The sequence below is a fragment of the Miniopterus schreibersii genome (assembly GCF_964146895.1).
Source record: "Miniopterus schreibersii genome assembly, chromosome: 4".
Lineage (NCBI taxonomy): Eukaryota > Metazoa > Chordata > Mammalia > Chiroptera > Miniopteridae > Miniopterus > Miniopterus schreibersii.
In genome coordinates this window covers 46,310,204-46,337,758 of record NC_138105.1, presented here as the reverse complement: position 1 = coordinate 46,337,758, position 27,555 = coordinate 46,310,204, and the positions used below count along the sequence as shown (strand labels likewise).

General features: G+C 33.6%; 1 protein-coding gene across 6 annotated transcripts in view; it reads left to right on the top strand.

Moving 5' to 3' along the window:
* The window catches only part of FBXW7 (F-box and WD repeat domain containing 7), a 156,293-nt gene that overhangs the window by 6,567 nt on the left and 122,171 nt on the right, over positions 1 to 27,555 (top strand). Inside the window, exon 1 of one of the 6 annotated variants that reach the window (XM_081135355.1) lies at positions 11,140 to 11,155. The exons of 3 other annotated variants lie outside the window; for them this stretch is intronic. The gene's annotated coding sequence lies outside the window, so the exon portion shown is untranslated. Of the gene's footprint in view, positions 1 to 11,139; positions 11,189 to 14,127; positions 14,145 to 27,555 lie in introns of those variants that run through there. 2 more of the 6 variants (XM_081135354.1, XM_081135356.1) reach the window with 2 other exon arrangements.

Genomic DNA, 27,555 nt, shown 5'->3' with positions numbered 1-27,555 from the left:
TAAAGTAACTTTCAAATTATGAACTCTTGCTGTTAAACCTTTCTGCTTTGAGACTTTTTCCCACTATGTATAAAGTCACTCTGTCTTATGCCTTAATGAGCTTTTAGATTTTTGTCATTTTCTTCTGATACATCACTGATACTTTCTCACTATACCTTTCACAATGAGTTTAGAGTATATTTTCTAAATATATATGACATTTCCTGAACGCTAGGGGATATATATTTTCTAATAATTATACTTTTGCACACAAGTATATTTACTGTTTCCTCCTATTCCACTTTCAGAATTGTGAAATATTTGAGGAAACATCTGTACTTGATCTGGATAGTGAACAACAAATTAATAAATATATAGCAATTTTTCTAAAATGTTCATTTAAAATTTTTGAGTAACACTTGATTTCTTTAAAGCAGAAAGCTAATACAAGAAAATATGAGAGCCTACATTTGTGTTGCAGCTGCAATGCAGATAGCGGAAAGATAATAAACAAGAATGCACAAGAGACCTAATTTGCCGGAGTATCTTATCTTTTGCTCTTTCCCCATCATCAGGGATAGTGTGTGGATCAGTCAGCTATCATGCAGTTTTTGCTGCTATGCTGTGTCTCTTCTGCTCTTTCCAGCTGAAAGATAGCTATTGGAAACCTGGGCGGAGTTGGGAAGGAGGTAGCATGTTGTGAGTGTGTCTGTGTGTGCATGTACCTGGTGTATTGTGCCAAGTGCTCCTTTGTGCGTGACCGCTCTGGAATTTAGGAAATACTAAAACATACAGTGCAAAGTATTTTTAATGTCACTTAGCCTTTCCTCTGAGAGGCTCACCATTGGATAAGATACTGTTTTCTTTTGGTATATTCATCATCACACAGCACCTTGAATGAACCCATCAATAAACAGGCAGTCCCTGCCTCACAGCGGTTTGTCTTAGACCTTTTTACTTTACGATGGTGCAAAAACGATACGCATTCAGCAGTGGTCAGTTTTCAAATTTTGAATTTTGATATTTTTCTGGGCTAACTAGCGATAAGTAATGGTATGATGCTCTCTTACTGTGCTGGACAGCGGCAACAAGATGATTTTGCCACACTGTGGGCTGATGTAAGTAAGTGTTCTGAGCATGTTTAAGGTAGGCTAGGCTAAGTTGCGATGTTTGGTAGGTTAGGTGTAGTAAATGCATTTCTGACTTAATGATAAGTTTATTGGGACATAACCCCACCATAAGTCAAGGAGCATCTGTATGTTAGTGCCAAATGTCAAATCCCACGGCAAATTGCTTGTTTGATTTTGGAAGAATGTATTTATCTTATCAGACTTGTAGGATTGCATTTTTTTTTAGGGCAGTTTAAGGGGCAATAAATAATAGCCCTTTGAATGATGTTCTCTATGTCTGAGAAGGAGTTGCTTCACTAATAATGACATAACTATCTAATGGTTGACAATATTGTCCATACCTGCAGCCAGCAACATCCTGCTAATCCATTTCTCGTTTACCTAATAATATGTAGTCATACTATGGAGGCAGAAGACTCCTTTGTTAGGCAGTTCATTTCTTAGCTACATGGCTTTGGACATGCTATTTATCCTTCTAATATTAGCTTTATCACCTATTGATGGGGGAATACCATGTCCTTCATATGGTTATTGTTAGGATTAAATGAGATGATATAAAACATATGGAAAGCTCCTAGTCCAGTGCCTGGCATATAGTAATGTGACCAATCACTGTTAACTTGTTAAGTTAAACATCTTTCAAAGTGTGACATAGACAGAAGGCTAAAGTCAGGCTTTATGTTGCCAAACGTTTAAATTCAACCCTTGAGTTTGACATATAATACCGAAGTAATCCTGCAGTGTTTTCAAAAGCATCTAAACCAGTGTATGATTCATTAACATTTTATTTAACATTTAAAAAAAAAAAAAACAACTAGAGAAATAGAACTACTGTGGTTATTATTTATAGAAAATAAAGACTGATAGAAACATAACTGGAATTTGAATTCATTTCCAAAGACCTCAGTAGTGTTTAGATCAGAAGGGACTTTTAAAAATAATTTGCTGATTATCTCTGAAAGTGGCTGTGGTTTAAATTGTAAATTTAGAAATGTCAGGATGTAATTCAGTTATCAGGTCTTTTAACTGTCCATCTCCTTAACTGTTGGGAATGCAAAGCTTTAAAGAAATCATGAAGTTTAATAAGTTTTATCTGTATTATTACATCTCATCTCAAAATAAGATGGAAGGAATTTTATTTAGGTGATTCTATTTTAATTAAATTTTAGTTTTTCCCTTTTCTGAAAATGATTAGAGGGAGAGTGTTAGCTGTGTTAGTGTTTGATATTTCCCTTTCATGCTTAGTATTTATTAAATATAAGATCAGTTTCAGAAATAACATTTCCTTCAAGCTTGGCATAATCAGTGTCCTATTGGCTAATACAAGAAATAAATGCTTCTGGGTCATTTTTGTATTTGGAAAGTATTTCTATTTTGAGAACAATTTGGCTATGCCTTCATAGTCTGTTTATTTAATAGAACTGTATAAGATAAGTGTATGAAAAAAATCAAAAGCAGAAAGGCAAGATTGAGATATGTTTCTTAGCACTGATTTTCTTGCCAGCTCTTATCCTCACTCTCTAACTTCTTCTTTTAAGGCAAATTTGCTTTAGATTTTGGTGTAAGTTCAGAAATTAGATTGATGTAAATATTAGTGGATATCTGGTTAAGCAGTTAATTTAGTGAATATTCTAGTTTTTAAAAAATTCAGTATTTTAAGTATTTTTCTTTGTTGGTAGTGATTGGAGTTACACTTCTTTCCATTTTAGAGATTTTCAAAAAAGAGTTTTATAATTATGTCTAGGTTACTGGATAGATGGGAGAAGAACATAGTCTCTCTAATGAGTTTAATTTCTTCCTGTTTATTTAGTATGTGGGCAATAATATCAGAAGGCTAGATAAGTATGTGTGTCATTAGTTTTCTTTTGCATGATTGGTGGTTCTAAATTGACTACTGTGAATTTGGTAATAGAAACGTTGGAATGCTGCTATAATGAGTGGGGAACCTTTTTTCTATTGAGTATTACACAAGTAGAATTTTTTCATTAGAGAAACATTCAAATTTTAATTTACTAGATTAGAAGATTAGCAGGAAACACAAAATTTCAGGTTTTTTGTGAAGGCCATTTAGTAGCAGAGATGGGGTGTACAGAGGAGGGGAGAGACACACAGCAAAAGAGGGAGGGGAGAGGCAGACACCTAGGAGAGTGCTTCCGGAAGTTTTGAGGTCAGTCTTAGTCAGAGGTCACACCCTGTTATTTCTTTGGGTTGTGGACGTGGGGTGTTACCACTTGTTATCTACCACCCTTTGAAATGTTGATTAGATGATTGACTCTAGTTCTTAGCTTTTCAGCATCTGGATTCTTTAAAACCATTGAAATTTTAATCTGTGTGGGATAGTCAATGTGTGGGAAAATTTCCACAATACTTGCTAGGAGAAGGAACCCACAAAGGGTTTTTAACTACATTGGAGTTTTGTTTTTTTGTCTTGTTTTATTGTCTTTTTTCCTCCTTGGCCACATTTCTCAGCTTTGCCTAAGAGATGTAATTCTCTGTATGCGACATAGCTGTTGAGAGGAAAGCTTTGGGGTTGATAGACTATGGTTCCAGCTGTGCTGCTTTGTGAGGTTGGACTAGTTGTTTATTCTATGTGTGTTTCCTGTGAAACTGGGATGATAATAATGGTACCTCATCACAGAGTCTGGCTGAGGATTAGTGCTCAATAAGTGTTAGCTGGTGCAATAATAATAAATACTACGATATTCAATTATTGTTACTTCTGTTAGGTTGCTGTTTTTTTTTGTTTTGTTTTGTTTTTTAATGCTGAGGGCATCTGTGGTCTTTGCTTCTGAGTATGTCACTATACTACTACTGCCTTTATTCAGCAGCAGATATTAACTGAGCACCTGCTGTGCCAGGCACCGGTCTAACTGAATACTACATAAAAATCTCTGCCCTCTTCAAACTTACTGTCTGGTTGGGGGAGATAAAATAAACCAAACCAAATAGGTGACCCATGACTGATGGAATTTGGTGTTTGACTTCTTATGTCTAAGCCTGTGTTAACCACCCTATCAGTCTTCATCTTCACATCTTTTATATTTTTCCCTCTTGCCCTGCTTGAGTGTGTTTGGTGGCAGGAGCACTCTAAAATCATTGAACCAGTTTCATTGTCTCCAGCTAAGCTTGACCTTAATTTTAGGGTAGCCTTATACTCCTCATCATTTCCTTGATTTACCACTTAAATTGGCGATCACAAAACTTTCCTTTCAGTCCCCAGACTTCTGTTTTACGTAGTTTACAGAAGTGTGGCTCCTCCCCAGCTTATCACCTTTTGCTCATCAGTGTAATTTCTTAAGAGAGGGGATACAAGAAACCTCTTTTAAGAAGTATTCCCTGACTAACTGTGTACTTTCCCATCACCTATTTTCTATTTTGCATGTTCTGTGTATTGCTAAATGAGATATTTAACTTGCTTATTCTTTCTTTCTTTTTTTAAAAAAATCCTTTTTCTGGTCTCTTTAATGAAATTGTAACCCCTTTTAGGTCAGGGACCACTTTTCTATTCCAAGCCTTAGTTTCCTCACTTGAAAAGAAGATAATGCCGACCTCACAGGAATGTTGTAAGATTTCAGAGAGATAATGTATGAAAAAGGTTCTGAGCCAAATCCTTAATAAGTGGCACTTTCCTTTTCTTTGAACCACCCTAGTTCTTAAAGTTGGTACTGGGCATATAGTTAGTACTTAAAAATTAAGTACTTGTTAATTTATCCTGAATTGAGGTTGGGAACCTTTTAACTTCCACTTGTGTTGATAATTTTAGTTTTTATTTCCAGATAAGATTAAAAATGCTACTTTCCAATATCAGATGATAAAGGCTGAGGCATTAATAAGAAATGGCATAATAGTGATTAGAGCAGGAGCTCAAGCCACCATTGTGTGGGTTCAAATACAGACTACTGCACTTATGGGTTGTATGACTTTTGGCAAGTTTTTATCTCTTTTGGCTTCACTTTCTTAATTTGTAAGATGGGGAAAACAACTACTACCTGTGGATACTATGTTGTTAGGTTAAATGAAATAATAAATAAGAAGCACAAAACAGCGCCTGTCACATAATGGCCCTAGGGAACATTTGGCAATATCTGGAGATGTTTTTGAGGGTCACAACTTGGGGGAGGTATATTTGGGGGGTACTACTAGTATCTAGTGGGTAGAGGCCAGGCAAAAACAATGTACAGGACAGCACCCCACAACAAAGGATTGTCTGGTCCAAAATGTCAATAGTGCCAGGGTTGGGAGACCCTGCTCTCAGTTTCTTATTTGAATATTTTCTTTGTGTTGGAACTTTTCCAGTTAGATTCTGTATAAATACTGATGATTGATAAAAATAAGTCATAGATATGGAATAGGCCTCATTTAATGTTCATTTTAAAAGACAGACATAGGAAATTAATAGATTTCATGATTTTAAAAAAAAGTTATATCACAGTTACTCCAAATGTAACCTAAGAGTGCTTACACTTACTCAGACTAGGAAAGGTTTCCAGGTGGGTTTCCCTGGATTTTTTAAATGTATTTTTTTACAGTGGCAAACTATTCATGTAAAAGTATATCAAGGGTAGGGGGCTGAAGAGATGTGAGTGCCATAGTGTAAATATTCATAAAGTCAAATATATGTAAATGGAAAAAGCAAGAACGTTTGGATTATGTCTTATTTCCCTCACACCTTTTATGTTTTATTACTCACCAAGTCCAGTGCTCTTTAACTTAGGACCTTTTCCCCCTCTCCTCAGTGTTTAAAATTGGACCCTTCCCATTCCCTGTCCATTTTAGGAGCTTCTAAATTGATTTCTTTGCTACTATCTTTTATATTCCTACCTGAAGTGACACTGCTTAAGGGAGAGCCTTCATAGTCCAGGATTTCTTCTACCATTCAGACCTCCCTGCACTAGCCCTTTATTTATGAGAGAAAATTAAATGCTGTTAGTTGTACACCATCTTTGGGAGAAATGGGAAAATAGTCAATCACATTATTTTCTGTATTGTATAGTTCAGATGACTTCCTTCACTTGCATTGAAACACTGACTGTATATCCATGTATATGCAGCATGTAGATACTTTAATGTATATTTGTGTGTGTGTGTATGTTCATATATATACCTTCATGTATAATTTGTCTCTACACCTTGTTATTTCCCCTGTCTGGAATATTTTTTTCCTTTCATTTGTGAAATATTTATCTCTTAAGACCATACTTAAATACCATTTCCTCTAGGAAGACTCTCCTGATTTATGTAAGTGGAGTGTGTTTTCCTCTGGTTACCCACAGTATCTATGTGGCTTTTATAACACTTAACATAATTATTTGTATTTTTCTCTTACACTGGTCTGTCAGTTCTTTGAGGACAAGGGTTATGTCTTATTTATCTTTTCAGTTAATATCTCCACCCTCCAAGTGCCTAACATTTCCTGCTACACAGTAGGCATGTACTATGGTAACAAGTGAATGGAAAAGAGGAAAAAACCAAAAAAAACTGGGAAGGTTTTTTTAATAGGCTCTATAAGAGGAGGATATTATCTTTTTTTTTTAATTGACTTTTAGAGAGGGGGGAGAGAGAAAGAAGCATCAGTTTATTGTTCCACTTATTTTTGCATTCATTGGTTGATTCTTGATGTGCCCTGACCAGGGATTGAACCTTGGCATATCAGGACAATGGTCCAACAAACAACTACAGGGTCAGGGCGAGGAGAATATTATCTTGTCACCTTTGTTTCCAAGTGCTTAGTGTACTGCCTCGCCGTAATTGAATGAATTAGAAGCCAGTTCCAGTAGTTGACAGAGATTCCATGTGAACTTTTCCCCTTCTGCATTCCTAGAAAGCACATCCTAGAAGTAAGACAGCCTAGATGTTTGGTACATCTGATGCATTAGGTAGACCTTTTTCTTGATTCAGTAATGAGACTTTTGATCCAGTGATACTTTTTGAAAGATGTTTTTTCACTTATGGGCCCATTCTAGTATTGAGCTTATTGGAAAGATGAATGTTTAGTATTAGTCTTACATCTTGGATGAGCTGTCATTAAGTAAAATTGTTAAGTAAGGCCTCTGTACATTTGGGCCCAAACAGAGTGAGTATGTATTTACTCTCAAGTGTGGATAATGACTGATGCTATTGAAGCATGGGAGAAAAGGGGGCAATTGAAGGTGAGGAAGATGCCTGCTAGGTTAGGTCTCTTTTTCTTTTGATGATAATTGGTTTTATCGGAGAGCTGCCCCAGTTATTTTATTTTATTTTTTAAATCCTCACCCAAGGACATGCATTGATTTGAGAGAGAGAGAGAGAGAGAGAGAGAGAGAGAGAAACTTTGATAAGAAACATGGATTGGTTGCCTCCCTTATGTGCCCTGACTGAGGATCAAACCTGCAACCTAGGTATGTGCCCCAGCCAGGAATCAAACCCAAAACCTTCCAGTGCACGGAACAATGCTCTAACCAACTGAGCCACACTGGCCAGGGCTGCCCCAGTTATTAATAAAGAATTATCTAGGAGGGAGAGGGATGTGAATCTAGAGGATAAGAATATTGATTTGATAATTGATAAATTAATAATTTGATAATTATTGTTTTGATCAGGGTCGTCTTCTTCCAGGCTCACTGGTGGTTTGCAGAATTCAGTTCCTGTGTTTGTAGGAATGGTGTCCTTGTTTTTCTTGCTGGCTCTAAGTCAGGGACCACTCTCTTAGAGGCTCCAAGGGGCCACCATTGGGTTCTCACCGTGTTATCCTCCCTGTGGGCAGACCAACATGGTCATTTGTTACTTCAAAGATAGTAGGAGAGTTGCCCTTGGAATCTCTCTGTCTTCTTTTAAGAACTTATCTCTCTGGATCAGGCCTACCCACAGTAATCTCCCTCATTTAAAGTAAATTGATTAGGGATTTTAAGTATATCTATCAAGTATTCCTTTCTTTATTAGGTCTTAGGTTTATTCCTTCAGCGTGGGGGTAAAATGATTCTCCTTGAAGCTTTCTAAACACAGTTCTGTAATGTTCTTGACCTCTATTTTGTTTATATACATTTTTCTATCATATTCAAAGTTGGCTCTCCTAACCCTTGTATATACTTGTATAATTTCCTATCTACTTTTCTACTTACTGTCTTTGTAGGGTCATAAACAGAAATAATTTTCAACTAGAAATTCCAAGCTCCTAAAAAATTTCATGTTATTATGAGACTTTTCACCTTTCACTTAAGATAGTTGTAACCTCTAAGACAATCTCAAAATGTACTCATCTCAGGTTTTCTTGTTAAGATCCACAGTACAGTTTGAATTTTAGGAAACATGAAAGATCTCCCTCCTAGTCACTTCCTATGGTTATTGCTTGGTGTGTGCAGGAAACACTCTGGGAAAAGCCTTCCTGGAGCATAAGAAAAAGGGGACCATGGGAGGACTCAAGTGGAGCTCTCAAAAGGCTCATCTAGCTGCCATTTAATGCAGCATAGTCCAATAGAAATACAATGCAAGCCAGATAGCTAAATTTAAGTGATTTTGTAGCTACATTAAAAAACTAAAAGAGAACAGGTGAAAAAATTTTAATAGTATATTATATTTAACACAATATATCCAAAATATTATTTCAACGTGAAATCAGTTTGAAAACTGTGAAAATTTATTAATGAGGTTTTATATTCTTATTTTAGCACTAATTTTGAGATCTGATGCACACTTTATACTTAATAGCACATCTCAATGTGGACTTGGCCATATTGCAAGTGTTTGCTAGCTAGCTAGTGGTTACCATATTTGGACAGTGCAAAGGTAGACTATGAACTTTTTTAAAAAAATTAGGGACAGTAGTATATGAACTCCTCCAGAAATTGGCTTTAACAATGTTTGCCTCTTTAATAGTTTAGGGTATTGGTGTTTTTGAATGGTTTCTGTGGTTGAGATATAAAGTTTTTTGTTTATAAAGTTAAATACATTTTTATACATTTTCCTCATTATATAAATAATGTCATTGTTGAAAATTTGGAAAAGTCTGGAAAAGAAACTACACATTAACCTTATTTCCTCAGCCCCAAGGTAACAAATGTTAACTTCTGTTGAATTTCTGCTTTGTGAATGTTTCATTTTCAAAGAGAAAATAGATGTCTATTTTTGGTCTTAATTCCTTCCTCTTTATATTCAGATACTTATTAAGTATTATTGGCATTCCTTTTTGCCTCTCTTAAATTTATTGTTTCTGTTTGCCAGGCTATATCCAGTCTACAGGGTATCTGTGAGGGTGCTCTCTGGAGCACAATACTCTGAATGGTGCTTCCTGGATTGGGATTAACAGTAGAAGCCTTGATAGCTTTTATGTACTCATTGCTAAACCAATATAGTTGCTTTTTATTTTTCCTGCCTGCAGTCTTTTACAAGTACCCTCAACTTTCTTTGTTATTGACATAATTTGCATACCAGAAAAGTTACCCTTTTGAAGTAAACAATTTAGTGGGTTTTAGTATATTCACGACATTTTGCAAGCATCACTGCTGTCTAATTCTATATTATTTTCATCACCCCAGGAAGAAACCCATATCCATTAACCGTCACTTCCCATTTCTCCTCCATTGAGTTCTCAGGCAACCGCCAATCTACTTTCTATCTTTATGGATTTGCCTATTTTGAACATTTTATATAAATGGAATCACGCAATATATGACCTTTTGTGTTTGGTTTATTTCACTTAGCATAATGTTTTCAAGGTTCTTCCTTGTTATGCCATGTACCAGTACTGCATTCTTTTTTATGGCTGAATAGTATTCCATTGTATAGAGATGCCACATTTTGTTTATCTATTCATCACTTGATGGACTTTTGGATTGCTTCCAGTTTTTGGCTAGTATAAACATTCTTTCTTCATATCATGCCTCATTGTTGTTCAAATTTTCAGTGGCTACCTATTGCTGATACAACATAATAGAAAATACTTAGTTTGCATTAAAAGTCTTACAAAGTGTAGCCTCAAGCTATTTTTCTTTACACTCTTCTTTTCCATTGTGTTGTTTCTTAGTATTTCTAAAATATGTGCTATATATGAATAATAAATTATGTAGACAATATAGATAAAATTTGTGAATTCAATTCATTTTAAAATGATCTACAATTTAAAAAAATGTATCTTTGTTGTTGAAAGTATTACAGATATCCCCTTTTTCCCCCCATTGGTCCCCTCTATGCCCCTCCCCCCAAGCCTTCACCCCCCCCTATTGTTTGTGTCCATGGGTTATGCATATATGCATGTAAGTTCTTTGATTAATCTCCCCCCCACACTCCTCCTGTCCCTCTGAGATCCCTCATTCTGTTCCATGCTTCTATGTCTCTGGATCTATTTTGTTCATCAGTTTATTTTGTTCATTAGATTCCACATATGCGTGAGATCATGTGATACTTGTCTTTCTCTGACTGGCTTATTTCCCTCAACATAATACTCTCTAGGTTCTTCCATGCTGTCTCAAAAGGTAATGAATATGTATAAATATTGTATATGTATGTATTCTGGAGACTTTTAGAAAGGCAAGTATTAGAACAGATTAAAGAGAAACACTGTAGTAGAACAAAGAGGATTTTTTTTTCTGGACTTGTTCATTATGTCAAACAGAGACCTATTCATTTTTTTCCATATAATGTGAAAAAACACCTTATTTGAATCACCCTTTGATACATGGGACTCATTCATATCATTCATTTTCTGGTTAACAATATTAGCAGTTTGTTTATTCTGGGGCTTCAGTTTTATTTTTCCTCTTATCCAGATAGAGTCGGTCTTTTTCTCCTTTTAACATGCCTGAAATAGTAAAAATGAAATATTTTAATACATACAGTACTTAAAATTTTTTCCAGAATGTCTTTATGTGCGCACACACGCGCTTTCTCTCACACACACTCACAGAAATTCTCTTCCATTCTCTTCCATTTTACAGAAAAGAGAGCATAGTATACAGATGTTTTTTATTTCACAGTATATCTTAAAGATCTTTTCATAATAATAGCACATTGAGAACTTTCTTATTTATTTTCTGCAGGATACTTTCTCCAAAGTGAAATTACTGGATCAAAAGGTATATCCACTTGAAATTTGATTACCTATACTGGTAAGCATAAAAAAAAAGAGATAAGGGAATATAAACAGGAAAAAGGAAACTATAGCTTTTTGGACTTTGTTATAGATAAAAAACGTGGAGGATCAGAAATTTTGAGTAATTGCCCATGGTCATGCTACCAGTGTAGGGTCAGGATGCTAATCCAGGTATTTCTGATTTTGAATAAGCTCCTGTTCTTTTTGTTATATCCATCTATATTGCATTTGATGAACAAAAGGGAAGAGAAGGCATGCCAACTTCTTTATGGAGAGAAATAATAGAATTTCAAACTTTATGTTCTGTATTAGTACTTTAGGAAGCTTTGTGTTTTTCTAATAATGAATGATGTTAAGCATTTTTCATGTGCTTATTGGCCATTTATATATCTTTGGAGAAATGTTTATCCAGTTCTTTGGCCATTTTTAAATTGGGTTTATCTTTTTATTCTTGTGTTGTAGGAATTTTTTATATATTCTGAATATTAAGCCCTTATCAGATATATGGTTTACAAATACTTTCACCCATTTGATAGGTTGTCTTACTTTCTTGGTAATGTCTCAGTGCACAAAAGTTTTAAATTTTGATAAAGTCCAATTTATCTGTTTTTTCTTTGATTGCTCATACTTTGGTGTCATATCCAAGAATCCATTGCCATGATCACGGCAACCCAAAATCGTGAAGATTTACCCCTGTGTTTTTTGTGGAAGAGGTTTGTGATTTTAGCTCATATTTAGATAGCTTTATTCAGTTTGAATTTACTTTTGTATATGGTGTATTCCTTCCTTTGTATGTGGAATTGCAGTAATCCCAGAATTATTTGAAAAACTATTTTTTCTTCATTGAGTGGACTTGGCACTTCGCTTAAAGTCAGTTGGCCACAGATGTATGGTTTAATGTCTGTACTTTCAGTACTATTCCATTGGTGTGTATGTCTATCCTTATGTGTCATGGTGTTTAAAATATACATTTCTCATGTTTATTTACTTTAAAAACTCTTTAGGCACTTTATGTGCTATTTTTACTCTTTGTTCTTAATAAAACCAAAATTATAAGTTACTTTAAGCATTTAACATACTACACTTAGTAAATTCTAAAGAAACAAATTTAGTATGTGACGGGTGCTCTCTACGGTTTCTGTGGAAAGCATGAGGATGCACAAGACTTGGTTCTGTTTTCCGACAAATTATAATTCACTAACTTTAAAAAGTGCTATTGTTTTGCTATGCCATTCTAATTTTTGTGTGAGATGCCTATCCTTGTTGCAGCAAAATTGGAATGTTTAGCTGTTATAGTATCACTGCTTTTTGCTTTCATATGGTTTGCATTTTTACTCTTAGTAAGCACCCAATTTTACCACTCTTCTTGTCTTTATATAATTTGCTGCTGTTATATTCTGCAACTAGTTTCCTAGAGAATGGGTTTCCTCTGTTTTAGTTTTTATAAAAGACCAAGCTATTGTAACACCGAGGTTGCATATGCTGCAAAACATAGTATATCATTGAATCTTCCTTTGGCAAATTTATATTCTGCTGCGGAGTCTTGTTCACTGTGTGTTGTGCGTATAATATGATGGGCAATCGTAATGTGAACTTTCAAGGTGATTTTTTTTGTAGTTGATAGCAATGTTCTAAAGAAATGTGCTCTTCTCATAAGAACTTAATTATGTTCATCCTTAGTTAATCTTGCCCAGAACATCACTGTGTGACAGAAATATAATTTGAGCCACATATGTAATTAAAAAATTTCCAGTAGCCTTATTAAAAAAGCAAAAAATGGCTAAATTAGTTTGAATATTTTTTACCAATATTCAAAATACATCATTCTAACTGATAAACAATATAAGAATATTGAGATATTTTACATTTCTTTTTTTGTACCAATTCTTCAAAACCTGGTAGATACTTTACATCTCAATTTGGTCACTAAATTTTCATCAGAAATACTTGATCCTCATTTAGATTTCATAATTTATGGTTGAAAACATAGATTCACGTACCTAAGTTGTTTCTAACATACTTAGGATTTTCAGTATTTGAATTAAATACCAAAAAATAATTTTCTTTTAATATTTGCACTCAAATTGATAAAACTGGTCCATGTTTTTTTTAGTAGAATTTACTAGACTCTGAAGTAAAAGCTTATCAGTTTCAAAATTGCGCTACTCAAACAAATTCACTAACTCTTGTGTCAACTCAGTATTATTAACAACAAATTCCAGAGGATATTGCTTAAGTTGAAAAGCAACTCTAAATTTTATCAACTATTTCTTGTCATTTTTGCAGCCAATTTGCATAACACTGTCCATTATAATTAAATTCTTCTGTGTGTTGCTTTATGTTAGGGAAAGGTATAAAATTTTTGTTACTGATTTATATTATGAAATCTTTTATTTTCAACATAAATTTCCATAACTGTGTTGCTAGGTCATAAATAAACTTTTCCTTTCTTAGATGCTTCAGATTAAGCTTGTTTACATGTAGTGAGATACCAGTGAGAAATGTAAAGAATACTGCCTTTTCTGTCTTTGATTACTGAATATTGAAAAGAAACCCTTGCTTGAATCAGAGTTAACAGTACAGTAAATCTTTGTGAAATTCTTGCACTATTTAACCAATGAGCAAAAACACAAAATTATGAAATGTATTGTCTTCTCTTTTTTTCCAACAGTTTCATGAAATGCCTAGGATTCGTAAAATTTGCTGTACATGCTTGACAATTTAAACAACTTAATCCATGATGTTTTGTTGTTGTGTTTTGAAAGGGAGACCCTTTTTTCTTTTTTAAATATATCTTTATTGATTTCAGAGAGAGAAAGGGAGAGGGAGAGGGAGAGAGAGAGATAGAAACATCAATAATGAGACAATTGTCATTGATCTGCTGCTTCCTGCACTCCCCAGACTGGGGATGGAGCCTGCGACCTCAGTGATGTGCCCTGACCTGAATCGAACCTCATTCTCCTGAATCCTAGGTCGGTGCTCAACCACTGAGCCACACCCGGCTGGGCCTTGATGTTTTTCATAGTTTGCTTTAGAATTTTGACCACAAACCTTTTTAATGTGTGTTACAGAGTGGAACAAAACAGTAAGAGAAACATCACTTCTTTCTTTAAAACTCCAATATGTGTGGATTTTTTACCTAACACAGCTGGATCTCTCTGTTGTGATAAAAAAAAAAAAAAGAATTTTAAATATGTATAGCTGAAATTCTTTGACAGGTGTAAAAGATGAAAACATATCTATGTCATCATTTTGATCTTTAAGCTACATATCGACATTTCTTCTTAAATTTGGAAGTTTTTGTCAAACAAAATGTTCCTAAATTTTTAATTTGGGAGCGTCTCTTGAATCACATGGCTATTTAAAGCTAAAAGAAAGTAGTAATTTCTCAAATTTTTAATCTCTTGATTTTTGATACTGTTAGTGTTCATATGATGGGCAGTTGTTTGGTGGCTTAACTAAAGGTCGTCTACTTTTTGCAAAATAGCCTTATAAAATTCACTGTGTTTGCCAAAAATGTCTGTAAATATTGTCTACATTTTTATTTGAAAAAAATTTTTACGTAAGAAAGAGCTTTTTAATTTTGCTCTGCCACAGCTAATTGTAATTGCCGTTAATAGTAAAATTTGTGGAATACCTTCTTCCAGGTTCACTTCACTGTTCCAGTGGTAGTACTACTAGTTTCTCTATCTCCACTTGATGCTGCATAGATAGAATACCTTCATTTTAATTTTTAAAATTTGTCTACCACCCTCTTTGTCCATTTATTTTTATAGTTAAAGGAAGTAACTTAATTATATTCAAAATAATAAAATATAAAAAGCAAGTGAAAATTATAATGAAAAACTAGTTACCAGTTTTGATTTACATAGACATCAGTGCAACTTATTTGCAAAAAAAAAATTTAAGTAAACATTGCACCATTATTACATTGTTGTGTAGAAAAAAAAAGCATTTCAGCTGAATAGTTAATTGGTAGTGACTAGATCAGTTTTATTTCTATGTGTAATACTAGAAATGATTCACTGTAATACTACATGCACAGTGTAGTATGCAGTGCAGTAGTTACAGTGAAATGTAGTATTACCAGTAAGTAAAATTATCTTTAGTAGAAGGACATTTTACACTGTTTCAGTTTTTATGTTTAGATAAAATTAATTATAATTAAATAAAAATTCAATTTTCTATTAACACTAGCCACATTTAAAGGGTTCACTAGTCACATGCAGCTACTGGTGTGAATGTATTGGAAATTAAACCTTTGATTGTTAGTTACGTACTGTACTTCCAGGTCTGGAAATTAAAAGTTTGAGAGTTAGTTATATACTTTCTTAAAGTATTTTGATGACTTGATACTAGGGATTAGAGTCTTTTTTCGATAATGCTGATGCCATAGGCAGAGTACTAAGAAGACTTCTGAATCAAGAACTCTGGAAAGAGCTACTTAGAATGACATGCATTTCCTTTGTGGTGTGCCTCATAATCCTGAAGCATTAAAAAGAAACATTTCAAACATTGTTTATGGGTAGAGTGGTATTTAGTAATAAAAACACATTTGGACACACGTTTTATTTGAATACATGGTTTGATCTCCTGTTATTAGAATACTTGGAGGCTGGAAAAATGTCTATATTTTAAAAACTTTTTATCATTTTGGTGAAAGACCAAAAATAAAGGGGTGGGGAGTAATTTTGCTTAAATTTTCTCGCAAATAAAATTAAGAATTTTATCTATAGAGATCTATAGAGATCTCATCAGGTTTACAATAGATCTTTAGATTTGGAAACTGTATTTCAGTTGACATGAATTGTGGAAAGATTGTTAATATGCTCAAATATTTAATATTCTGAGTTTGGATAAATATGAAAATGTTTTATTAAGTATACTTCAACTCCATTTTAGTTTTTAAGTTTAAGAGGGTCCATATCTCAACTATTTATAACACCAAACTTTTATTTACAGGATTGGGCAAAAGTAGATAAATACAGTTACTCATATGGAAAAATGTGTAATACAAGAATAAATAATACAAGAATAAACTCTGTGTTTTTTGTACTCACAAATGTAAAACTACTTTTGCCAACCCCTGTATTTGCTGTTGTCCTTTGAGCAAGCCAAGCAATAAGTTCTCTATGTTTCTGATTTCCACAAAATAAATGAATGCCCTTGCCAGGTTTTGTTCCATCCCCAGTCATGATCTGTGACTACAGGGAGATGTCTGAAGACCTGTTTTAAAAATTAGAAGAGTAAGTCCATGAATAAAGAAGGAAGTAAAACTTGTTTTGAGAAAATGTGTCCACTACATTGTTTTCAAAATGCATTCTGTAGAAGTAGTCACTAGAGATGGTCCTTGATGAAGGGGTTCTGTGATTAAATAAATTTGAAGGAACGCTATGCTGTAATAATGGCCTATTAAAGATTCACCGTGCACAATGATATATTAAAGACAGGCATCTTACAAGAAAGAAATTTGCTAAAACTTGCTTATCCTATATTTCTTAAATGTCTTGGACAGTAGAGTTCCTTTTTTATGAAAATCAGACCTGTCTCTCCTATGAGAAATACTGCCCTCTAGAGGCTTAAATTTAATTGCTCTTGCGTTTGAGTACCATCATGCTGCATCATTTTAGTGTGTAGAAGTTGTGAGAGTTAATATTACATAACATATTAACCAAACAGAAAAATCTTGTATTGTCTAATTTTAAGAAAATTTGGGGAGATGCAAAGCAATGTAATAAATGCCCCTCCTTATGGGACATAGGCCGTATTTATGGCTGCTAATAACCTTTTGAATAAATTTACTTTATATAGGACATTATGGAAACATAGTACAAGTCTGCAAACTCTGTGAAGTCTCTTCCTGGTAGAAACTGTCTTTCCTTGTTTTCTTTGAGGACCTGTAACAATCTTGCTATGGCAGTTACCATTCAAGGGAAGCTAGTTTCCTGATACCCCTTCCCACAATCCTCATTGTTTCCAGATCTGTAAATGGACTCATATTGTAGCATGCTTTACCTTTGCATTGTCAAAGTAGGAAGAAATGCATCATCTATCAACATTAAAAGATTTTTGCTAACATCTTAGCAAAAACTTTAGGAATATGTGGAGAAATGGGTTCTGATGAGGAGAGGGAAACATGCTTTTTGCATTTGGTTTAGTATATTGGCACAGTGCAGTTCCTGGAGATTCTGGATTCAGTATTCTTTCTCAGGCAGCTAGGAGAAGTTGTATTGTTTGCTCCTTTGATGGGTTTCAGCATGAATCTGGACTAAATGAAGCTGGATGCCTACAAACTCGTGGTATAGTTAGTGCAAGAAGTCAAAAGACTAAGGGAAATGGGACTGATGGGATGGATTTTTCATTGAGACCATTCCCACTTCCCCTATTTCCTGTCTACCATTATCCACAAAGAGGTCTAGAACATACTTCACTCACCAAGGTAATGAGAAGTACTTTGATAACAGTTCCAACATCTATGGAAAGCAGTGCACAGTAGTCCCCCTTTATTCCTGGTTTTACTTTTTTGCAGTTTCAGTTATCCACACTCAACTGAGATTTGAAAATATAAATCAAAAATTCTGGAAATAAAAAATTCAGAAATTTTAAATTGTGCACCATTTTGAGTAGCATGATGAAATCATGGGTTATCCTGCTCTGTCCACTGGGGGCGTGAATCATCCCTTTGTCCAGCATATCCATGTTGTATACACTACCCTTCTGTTAGGCACTTAGTAGGATTAAGTTATCCAGTCGACTGTTGTGGTATCACAGTGCTTGTCTTCCAGTAACTCATTTTACTTAATAATGGCCCCAAAGCCCAAGAGTAGTAATGCTGGCAATTTGGTTATGCCAAGAGAAGCTGTAAAGTGCTTCCTTAAGTGAAAAGGTGAAAGTTCCTGACTAAAGGAAAGGAAAACAAATTGTATGCTGAAGTTGCTAAAGTCTATGGTTAGAAAGAATTTTCTGTCTGTGAAATGACAAAGAAGATAAAAGAAATTCTTGCTAGTTTTGCTGTTGTACCTCAAACTCTAAAAGTTACGGCTACAGTGGCTGATAAGTACTTTATAAATTAGGCACAGTATGAGATTAACGACAATAACTAATAATAAAATAAAACAATTATAAAAATATACTGTAATAAAAGTTATGTGAGTGTGTCCTCCCCTGTGAACCACATCTTAATTCCACAACCCCTTCCCCTTCTGAATCACTCTCCTGAATCCCTCCTCACTTTTAAACATTCTTCAAATATCATTCTAAAGGTCATTTCCTTGAAAGAAAGCCTTTTCTGACTCAAAACACTCACTAGGTTAAATGCCTCTCTTATGTGCATTCATGGTTTTTATCACATTTGTGATTTATTTGTTTGATTATTTCATATCAGTCTTTCCAGTAGACTGAGTTTTCAGAGGGCAAGGTGTGTGACCTGCTGTGTGATTGATCAAGTGACTTAGCTGCTTTGTGGATATGAAATTATTGAAAATGGAAGCTTTTGGACATTCAGGTACTTCAGGAGTGACTTTTCTTAAAAAACAAACAAAAAACAAAAACAGACCTGAACACCACATACCTTTTCTTATAAGTTTTTCATGAGTTACCATTGCATGGAATAAAGTCCAAATTCTAGAGCAATGCAAATGTGGCTTTTCAAGAACCCACATTTTCTATTGATTACTTACATGCATGATACATTCCAGCCTTACTAAATTAATTTAAAAAATTTTGAATTTACCATGGTGTTTTATGTATCTTGTTTTGTCTATAAGCTATTCTCTAAGCCTAAAATATACTTTCCTTTATTTAGCTTCAAAAAAAATCTCCTCATTGAAGATTTTTAATCTTGTCTCAGTTCAATTAATTATATCCTCATGCCGACTATTATATTAATTAGTTAACACTATTAAAAGCTACCTTATAGTCATTTTTTTAAGATGCCCATCTTTTTTCTTAAATTGAGTTGGTTGAGGGCAAGGACTATGTATTAATCTTCACAGTATCTTCCATGACTTGCTTACTGTAGTTGATCGATTAATGCTGATTGGGTAAATGAACATTTTTGATTTTCATTTTGAGAATATTATAGGGGTTGCTCCTTTAGTAGTTTATTTGAAGATGGCCCAGATTTCTAGATAGATTGGCTCTATGGAAAAACAGAAGAGAATAATAAAGTAAAATATAAGTAGTTTTATCTAGAAACAGTTTTCTGAAGTTGGAACTAATGTGTTAGGTTATTAAATTACCTAGAGTGGAAGGTCAAATTTCTAGAATGATTCTGTTTTAGTTGTTAAAGTAAATGGCACGTAAGAGAACTTTTAAGTTCATATGGCAAAAACAAGGAAAAATTTCAAAGTTAGAGTCTCTGAGGTTTCTGATGTTTCATAGACTAACAAAAGGTTGCTTTATTAGCAGTATTAATGAACGAATCGCTTTATTGGCTTAGACATACTGGTAGCTTTGTGGGTCTAAAGAGCTAAGAGTTCTTATTTCAATTCATGATTATGTTAGAGTAGTGAAGTGAAAGCCGTTGACCTTCTCTTAAGCAGAAAATAGAAAGTTTTTACAAATAGATTAAAGCATTAAAGGGAATGTGATAAAGAACTAACTTATTATCAAATCACTTAAAATCTGAGTTTTTAAAAAATATTTTTGTGTACCAATTTTACATCAGTAGTAGGTTTTCAAAATAGACTTATTAATTGGAATTAAAATAATAACTTTAATAGGATGGTTTTGTAGAGTTAGGTCTAAATGATTGAAAAACCTGAATTATTAGAATGGATGAACTTTTAATTCTCCAAATGGTGATATATTAAGAACAATATGAGATACAGGAAATATTAAACTTTAGGGAAGGTGTAATGCCACGCACTCGTATGGCATACCTTCCAAGTTATTTTTTTACTTAAGTAAATGAAATGCATTTTGCTTATCAGAATCATTTTGGAAGTGTTGATTAGCTTCTGCTCATTTACATTAGAGATTAAAGTAGATGAGGTTACTGGCAGTCTGCTTCTAAATTAAAGTTCTTCAAAGCAATAGTTTTAAACACCAGGAATTAAGGTTTATATAGCAGCAATTCACTTTAAAAATTAAATTCTAAATGATGGAATATTTAAAAATATAAAAAATACAAAGAATATAAGATGCTCATGTATCCATACTGTCAAAATGAGCAATTATTAACATTTTGCTATACTTGTTTCAGAACTTTTAAACTAAATTAAAAATATACTTTAATATTACTAATCTAATTCTTTTGCCTCCTGAGAGGTAGGAGGTATCCTTTACGTTTTTATATTTTTATGCACACATTTGTAAAAAGAGTAAATAATATTGATTTGGTTTTAAAATGTAAATAAATAGTATTATATTGTTTACATACCTTTGTAACTTGCTTTTGTCACTCAGAGTTCATTTCAAGATTTATCTATATTGATATATGTTTGTACTTAAAATTTTGGTTATTTTAATCTCTGTATTACTAATTGGTTCAGTTATTTGTGATGTTAAGTTGGATTTTTTGGTTTAGCTGGTGCTGCCAAATTTCTTCATTGTAAGGTATCTTTTTCCCTTTGGTAATTAATCCATGCCTTGAGGCTGAATAAATAGTTTCTCAACAGCGTTTCACTCAGTGATTTTAACACTTATTGTTGATTTTTGCCTGAATCATTGGTTACACTGATGCTTGCAAAGTGATGATTTTATAGTTCTAATACTTTTCACACATATTAGCTGGCATTCTTCTGTAAGGAAGAGCTTCGTCTCCCTTCCTTTTTTCATTATCATTGTGGGCCGACGGATTCTTCTACTATTCAGTGGGCTAAGATCCATTATTGTTATATTTCTTTTGAAGGCTCAAATTATTAAAATTTAGCCAGTAGGAACTCTTTCAATCTGGTTTTTATGTATCTTTGATATATATCCCATAATTTTTAGAGCACTTACTTGCTTTTGGCACAGATGTTCTATTCTTACGGTGTGCTTCGCCTACCCTGCACCAGGAAACGGCCATTTCTCTGTATTGGATGTGTTCTGTATTACTGTATGTTGTTGCCTCTGTAGGGGTTCTTTACCTTGGATAGAGCAAGGAAATCTACTTAAAAACCCCCAGTATCTGTAATTCCAGTCCAGTACCGCAGGTCTTTTCAGTGTTCTTCTCTCCTCCCGTTGTATGTTTGGATCTCTGTTCTTCCACAGTGAGGATCCTGGTTAAGAATAACTTCAATATATGTTTATTCATTTGCTTTGTCCTACAATATACATGACATAATATTGGAATTGCCACACTAATACCACTGCAAATAATAAGCACAATAAGTAACGAAAGTTTAAGATTTCTGAGTAGTTTTTTCACGTAATATATCTCAGTGAAGGTATGTAGTAAGAGTACTATGCTCATAAGTTATTTTAATTATATTTTTTTATGTCACCACTTTGATAAACACTTAGGTTCACTTGATTTTGTTTGTATTTTAACTGCCCCCATTATTGATTTAGTTTTATTTCTTTTTTAGTATTGTAAAACAGTAAAATGGTTAAAAGTCAAAACTATATGAAAAGGCATTCTCAAAAGTCTTACTCCCTTCTTTTCTATTTGTAATGTAGGCATTTAATGCTATAAAATTTCCCTCTAAACACTACTTTGCATCCTACTAATTTTGATATATTGTATTTATTTTTAGTTCAAAATATTTTCTTATTTCTTTTGAGCCTTCTTTGATCCATAGGGTATTTAGATATATTGTTGAATTTCTATATTTGGGATTTTGGGGTATCTTTCTGTTACTCATTTCTAGCTTAGTTCTATTATGTAATATATTTTATATTATGTTATTTTAATTCTTTTAAATTTGTTAAGGTTTGTTTTATTTTGGTGAATGTTTCATGTACACTTGAAACATATGGTTGGTTGGAATAATGTGTTTTTGAATGAAAAGGGAAAATGTTTTAACCTTCTTGTAAGATTAAACCTTAAGTCCTAATTACTTTGTATTCAGTGGGGTAATAGAAAAGGAGATTGGGATTCTGAACACTTTGTTCTAGATAGGCCTGCCTTTACTATCTATATTTTTTCAAATCTTTTGGGCTTTTGTTTTCCCCATTTGTTAAATAGTATTGATGGATTTGATTTTGTGGAAGCGTTCTTTTCTTTAGACTAGAATGCGTTAGATTTTATAGCATAGGTTTAAGAGTTAATATGTTTACTTTTCTCTGTTATTGTAACATTATTTCCCCCCCCCCTTTTTTAAAAAACCCCACAAAACTCAGTTTGAATAGTATCAGGAATTATGTGATATCTTAGGACTCCATAAAGTTCCAATTTATTGCAGAATCTGCCAGTTGCAGATATCAAGGTAGGTAGCAGTTTACGTTTCTAGATAAAGTTTATTTTTTGGAAGGGGATTAGTATTCTCACAGTGGTTGTATGTCACTAACAAAATGATAATTGGGGCTTGTATTGACTTAAGGAGTGTGAAGATGGCAGTGAAAGATATATAAGGCCTAGGCATCATAAGAAGTATGTTGTAAAATTGGCAAATGACAAGAACTGTGAGAAATTTAGAAATACTTTTAAGATTTGTGGAAATGTTGAAGAAAACGGTGAGGGTATAACTTGATGAAGATGTAATTGTGTAGTGAAAAGGATTGTAAAAGTACATGAAGTTGTACTGAAACTTACATTTGCAGTCTTTTGACAACTGGGACAATCAGGTGTTTGAAAAGTACCATGAATTTATTTTTCATATTTGTTGGTAGTGTCTATGAGAATGTCATCAGAACATTGAGGGATTCCTTTCAAACTGTTGGAGGTATTGTGTAAGCATTCCTTTGCAGTGTTGTAGCAATCAGGCAAGATGCTTGAAAGTATAAAAACCGAGTGCTGTGCCTTCTTTGTTAAGGAAATAGAAATGCAATATGAGATTTTTAGAGTAAAAATTTACATCTTCTAAAAATTATTATGGTGCGAGGTTCTTTGAAGACATTTGAAAGATACAATAGGATTCAGTTATGTAGAAGGTGGAGATAACCTCTTGCTTTGCACTGGGTTGGTTTGTGAAATACTGTAATTTGGCTAAGTGAATGGGTCATGAGTAATTTGAGAAATTATTTCTAATGCTTAGTTCCAGGTAATTCAAAATCTGATATCTATGCAACTACTTAAAACTTTTGACTGAGGCCCTGATTTTTTATATTCTTCACCAGTCTAGTTTTAACTTTTTTTTTTTACCTCCAAAATTGAAATAGAAAACAACAAAATAACAGTATCCTAGGAAAGTATATTTATTATCAGCACTATTTTAAGATGCTAGATTTTGAAATGCCAGTATTTATATGGTTATAATTTATGAACAATCTTCATTACATTCAGTACTTGAATGAATAGTGTGCGGTCACTAAATTTACTGTGCATCTTTTGTTTTGGGGGTAGGGTAGACTGTTCTTCCTTTTCTTCCTCTCTGGGATCTTTAGTATTACTAGAAATCATAAAGTTAGGTAACTGTCCTAATAAACCCATGTCTAGTTCTGTAGACTATAGATTTGGGATGGGATCTGCTGGCTCTCAGCTTCATAGTGGACCCTAGACTAGATCCTGGTCCTTCTTCTAGTATTTGTCTGTCTTGTCTTGCTGAAGTGTTTGAACTCTGAGGAGGTCTCCCTTAGGTTTACTAAAGTTGATCTTTCTCTTTTAGGAAGATAAGACAAACTTCTCTTGATGGGTGGGTTGGGGGGGTGTCCCTTTTTTGTTCTGAGGTGCCTCTTAAATTAACAGTTGTGTTTATATAAAAAATTACCCAAAGAGGGAACTGTAAGTTTTAAGCATTCTTGGTGAAAATACACCATTTAGAAAGATAAGTGCCAAAAAAAAAAAAAGAAAAGTGCCAGAATTAGGAGAAGCAGGTGTCTGGCTTGAGGGCCGGGAGTGGGGTGGAGTGGTTAGACTGATTACAAAAATAAGTTTTGTGAAAGTGTTGCTTGTGAGCCTTATATCTCAGAACTACAACCCAGTAGTTGGCTATCTTCAAGTAGAAACTGGGCGGCCAAGGTTCCTGGCCGATTGAAGGTTTGGACAGACCTGTACCAGGGCAGGATCTTAGAGATAAAACAACTCAAAACTGAGGAAAGTTATTGTGTAAGGTATTGATGAGTTGTCTAAAGTAAAGTTTGTCCAAAGGATGCTCAGCCTCTGGGAATTGTTCTGGGAACTGGCTTTTTGGGGCCTATGCCATCCTGTTCCTCTGACTGAGACTCATACAACAAAAAAGTCCCACAGCTCAAGACAAATAGGTTGTGTAAGTAACAAGACAGGTTTCCATCAGGATAAAAGTTTTCAAATCTGATCAAATAATGATGTTATTTAATTTAGAGAGAGGAAAAAGAAGTTGGTTAGTTTAAAAAAAACATAGTTTTTAGGTACATATAACAGATAAAATAGGATAAAAGGAAATACAGATAGAACTGTTTATATTTTGAATAAAGGTACCATTGTAAATATTAACCTAAAAGTTTTTCAGATATATAAGAATATTTATTGGCAAGGTTTTTCTTCAAAAGGTTATTGGTTTTAAAAAGTCTAAGATTTTCTAAGCAACAGGGCCAAGTAGTTTGCCTTAAAATTTTTATGAATGCCTGACTTGCCATCTGATTGCTTTTGAAATCAATTTCTGAGTTAGTTATCAATACTTTTAATATGTGTATGAAATTACACATTTGTAAACCTAACTTGAGCCTTTGAAGATCAGGTATTAGCAAGATTTCATGTAAAACATTCTCTGCTGTTAAAGAAAATCATAAGAAACCTCTTGCTGGTAAAATTTATATTTATATTGAAACTATTCTTAAAACTTTAATGCAAAATGACCAGACATATTTAATTTACCTTTATACAGTCAGTAGAAATAAATTAAAATATATTATTAGGAAATTTAGATTTTCAAATTAGTGAGCTTTGTATCATTAGGATGATAACCTGAAGTTATTTCACTGAGAAGTACTTTTTTATCTGGATTGACTCCATAAAAGAAGTCATAGACATGAGTCTATAGGAGCTGAGCAGGGCTTTTGAGGACAGGACATTGTAGACATCACTCATTCATAGGGTTGCCAGGAGTTGGAACTGAGTCAGTGGCACATAACATAATTTTTCATCTATTCTATTAAAACTTTTTTTAATAAAATTTTAGAGTAATTGAAGTAAAATTTACTTACAAAAACTGATTGATAAACTTTTCTATATTGATGAACTTTTACACATTGAAGGTACATTTAACTATAGCCTAGATCAACATATCAACTCCTCCGAGGCCTCCCTGTGTCCTGTGCTAGTCAAATAATCCCTTCATCCCAAAGGTAACTGCTGTTCTGACTTTGTGATCAGACATTAGTTTGGCTTGTTTTTGAATTTAATTAAAAAAAAAAAAAAATTCACGTCATCCCCCCCGGCTTCTTTCACACAGTACTGTGTTTGTGAGATGTGTCCTATTTTGTGTGTCACATCAGTTTTCTCATTTTCACTGAGATTTAGGAAGCCATTGTATGAATATACTAGCTTATTTCTCCCTTCTACTGCTGATGGACATTTAGGTTCTGTTCGGTTCTGGGCTCTTTACGTACTGCTGCTATGATAAATCTTGTACATACCATTTTGTGCACATGTGTGTACATAACTATTGATTGCATACACAGGGGTAGTAGTACTTAGTCATAGGCTATATGTATTTTCACCTTTAGTAGATACTTCCAAATAGTTGTCTATAATGGTTATACCAATTTACATTTCTACTGCAGTGTATGATTATGCCAGTTACTGCACATTCTTACTTACACTTGATATTATCTGTTTTTGTTTTTTTTCCAGTAAAAAGTTGCCATTTTGGTGGGTAATAGTACCTAATTATGCTTTTATCTGTATTTTCCTTATGATTAGAGGCATTGAGCACCTTGTCAATATGTTTTGAAATTATCTTTTGTGAATTTTTGTTTGGTCTTTGGTCTATCTTAAAAATTAGGTTGTCTTTTTCCTAGTAATATAAGGTTTTTAAAAAATATTTTGCATATGAATTCTTTGTTGGACATGTGCATTGATATTTTTTTCTATTCTGTAGTTTTAATTTTTACTTTTTACAGAACAACTTTTTATGCTAATAAAGTCCAGTTTTTTTCTTTTGATATTTCTGTCTTTAAAAACCTGTGCCTACCTCAAAATTTTGATGATACTTTCCTCTCATCTTATAGAAACTTTGTCTTAAACTTTATTGTTTTAAACTATTGTTTAGGTCTCTAATATACTTTTTCTTCCCCCCTTTTCCATGGCTTGTGGATATAGATGTAATTCATTTGATTGGTTTTGATTTTAGCAGTAGTAGTGATAGAAATCTTATTGGTGTGGTTTACTCATTAGAAAATGTTTTTATTTTAATTTTACATATGCCATTGTAATTTTGAGTATGGCAGCATTTTATGCTAGTTAAGATAGGTGATTTTTTTTCTTTTTTAAAAATATATCTTTATTGAGGGCGAGAGCGATAGAAACATCAATGATGAGAGAGTCATTGATTGGCCTCCTCATGAGTCATTGATTGGCCTCCTCATGCACGTCCCCCACTGGGGATCATGCTGGCAGCCGGGCATGTGCCCTGGCCGGAAATCGAACCCTGATCTCCTGGATCATAGATCAGTGCTCAACCACTGAGCCATGCCTGGTCGGGCCAGATAGATGACTTTTTATTCTGAAGATTCTTTAAAAGGAATTTAAAAACATCTGTTTTGTTTTTTTCTGACTTTAAAAAAGGCACTCAGTTTTACTTCTCATTATTTCATGTTCTGTTTTACTTGTTTGTTTTTGAGGAGTCATAGTATAGTGCCTTAAAGACATGGGATTTGCAGTCAAAGGCAGCTGCTATATTTAAGCAGATGACTTAATCTCTATAAGGCTTGGCTTTTTTGTCTATAATATGGCAAGTTAAATGAGTTGATTTAAAAAATGTGTATAAGTATTTTTCCAGTCCTGAGGAACGTGCCTGACAAAGAATAAGATCTCTAAAATATTTAGTGCTTTATTACTGAATTTTTGAACTTTATTTTGAAGGTTGTTTTGACTTGAGACTTGTACTGTGTTTATTATAAAATTATTTATAGCTAACTTTGGTAAATAGTAAAATTAATTTGTCAGTTTATACATTTCTTTTTATTGTGGTTAAAATATTTTAATTTTTTTTTTAGTACTCACATAGGGTGGATTTTAAAATGCTTTCTCATGTTAATTTTTAAATAAAAATAAACACTTTGTAAAATATCTTTCCAAGACATTGGCTCTGCTTTAACTCTGTAGATGTTAGTTAGATTGTGTGGGTACCACTTCAAAGGTGGTAACTAATACTGGAA